At 42.7% G+C, this 2,719-nt stretch overlaps 1 pseudogene; it reads right to left on the reverse strand.

Annotated features, from left to right (window-relative positions):
• Nucleotides 1–737: 737 nt before the first annotated feature.
• LOC102815091 lies at nt 738–1,218 on the reverse strand (annotated as a pseudogene).
• Between the last annotated feature and the right edge of the window lie 1,501 nt (nt 1,219–2,719).

The raw sequence follows: 2,719 nt of genomic DNA on the forward strand, positions 1-2,719 counted from the left end.
TGTATTCCATTCACTAGTATGACATGTGGTCATATTGACATTTGATTTTTACCAATCTAGTGTCCTGGTGTGGCACTGTGGGTTAATGCATCAGACGGCAAAGCTGGCTGAACTGCAAGGTTGGTGGTTCAAGCTCACCAGCTGCTCCTTGGAAATCCAACTCGACGGCACTTAACAACAACAGTGTCCCACTAGATTTTCTTGTATTCCATCCACAAAGTTAGAGATAAGTGTAGGGGTTAAGATACTTAGTTAACGATTTTCAAAATAATATACTTCCCACAAGAACTAAAGGACAAAGGCGATTATTTAAAAGAAATGTTCAACTCTAAAAGGAATGGTGGCTACAACTCATTCCACTACAGAACAGCTTCCTCTTTCTTCATACAATGAACATCACTATTCTTCTATGATACAGATTAATGTGGAAACTTGCCAAATGTTTTTTTGTCAGGGCCAGGATATGAAAAATAAAGCATGTCCTAATCAGCTGCTCCACGGGAGAAAGATGAGGCATTCTACTCCCGTAAAGATTTACACCCTCGGAAACCCTGTGCAGGGTCGCTATGGGTCGGAACCGACTCGACAGCACAAAACAACAGCAACAATTAGTTACCTGAAAGCTCAGTAAACATCTTTGGGACAAATCCATATAATCTGGCCAAAGCTTTGTTAAACATCTGTAAACTACAGAATACCTTAACCCTTAGTTAGCTTCTTCCCAATGTCTTACATCCTCATCTACGACTCTTTTCTGGCAGAAGTGAGTGCCGATCATCAAAGTCTGGAATGTCATCATAGGAGTATCCTGGTAGCCTTTAGATACATAGCAGGTGATGCGAAGGTGGTAGAATCCTGGTAGGAATACCAGGATGTCAGTGATCAGGACAGGAACAGCCTAGTGTGCCCTTCCTTTTGCTTATGTGGCCTGCCAGCAGGAGGGAGTCTATAATAATACGAAAGGCGCCAATAAAAACCAGCATGGTGACAAGTGCAATGGCCTTATAAGGGATCTTAGGAGCACTTTTCTTAAACTTTAATAAATTGGATCTCATGACATCAGGAAAGAAGGAAGTTCCCCACCATCTTCTGGCTTCATTGGCTAGTTTCTTCCTGGAGGTCAATGTAACCATCATCTGTGCTAAAGAGACTTGACTACTTCACTTTACTACTGGGAATCCCAGTAGACATGTTGGTACAGATGATATCATAACACATCGACCCTACTATAGATGAAGCACCACGCCAGGTTACCCATGTGTGGAAAGCTCAACAATGATCTCTCTTTTTAAAAAATTTTTTATTGGGAATTGAGCGATAGTTTATATGGGAAAGCATCAGATTTATATTCATCCTATTGTGTTTCATTTCATTGCATTGATTACAATCCCCTCCACAGCATTTGTTTCCTATCCCTCTGTTTTGTGTGTGTGTGTGTGTTTTAATGTACATGGAAGCACTCAAGAATATACAACCATTCAAACAATCAAAAGATATACCCTGTACGCCAGCCCCCTGGCTGCCAGCATACAGCCCCTCTTCCTCCTTGAGTCTAGAGTCCCCCAGATGCTCCGTATCTCCATGTTATTGTCTCTGCCTCCATCTCTGGTGTCACTGCTTCTCTGGGTAGGGTTCTGCACTGATCTTCTCCCTTGATGGTCCCAGGGTACTCCACTCCTGGACTATAAGATCAAACCACTCCATTCCTTTTGTTAAAAAATGTCCACCTTTACATTTCAGCATTTACAATCAGTCCTGATAGCAATTATTCACTATTGAACCACAAGAGTCTTATCCCCATCTCCTTTCACCAGCCCCATCTAGATAGGTTGAAAACCACTCAGTGAAGATTCTACCTTCCCCCGCACCCTCTGAAACTAAGCTCCCTCTGGAAAATGTGTAAGCCAGTCACTTCATGCTTTTGTAGCACACCCCCATTTTGGGTAGCCAATGTCTAAGTTGCCCATCCCTGTCAACTCTGTGTGCAAAGGGTGTGGGAATGATCCCAGCTGTAAAGATTCATTCCCTCTTTCAAGTTACTACATCCATAAGTAAAGGTCAAGTTCATTAAACTGTAGCAGATTACCCTTTTTTTCCACTGCCTTCTTCCTCTAGTCGAGTTCTGATCATCCAGCCATTGAAGCTAGGTCAAATGGGTATTATCTGCAAGTATGGGCATTCTTGTGCATCTCCCCTCACTTCATATCAGCTGGCTTCACTCTCCACTTTAGTACTCTGTAACTATGTTCCTGTCCATGGGCCCAGGAGTCCCCAGGTATCGCTATACTGCTAACCAACCAGGTCATGATCCAGGATGACTGGAGTCTATTGAACATGGTCGGACTTAACTCACAACTTTATTGCTGTTTTCCCCCCACTTTCCCATACTGGTAGACCTATGTGGTCACCAGCAAGATTACATGCCTGCTCATGTATTCTCTTAGAGTTTCGGTCTTGGAAGAGGTGACTTGATTGCTTGTCTTGATGGCTCCCTGAATGAACAACTTGCTTGTTCTTGTAGTAGTCAATCAGACTGCTGCTATTGTTTTTCATTGTTCCTGCTGGTCTTTCTTTCAAGAAGTATCTTTTGTTCCTCTAGTGTCTCCAGGCTGGTCTGCTTGTCATTACAATAGTAGGCAAGGGAAACTAATATTCATAAGGCAGTCAAGGATTTTAGTATTATTTACCCTCTTCAAGCTATACCTAGATCCCTGTATCC

The sequence above is a fragment of the Chrysochloris asiatica genome, unplaced genomic scaffold, assembly GCF_000296735.1.
Source record: "Chrysochloris asiatica unplaced genomic scaffold, ChrAsi1.0 scaffold00079, whole genome shotgun sequence".
NCBI classification, from domain to species: Eukaryota; Metazoa; Chordata; class Mammalia; order Afrosoricida; family Chrysochloridae; genus Chrysochloris; species Chrysochloris asiatica.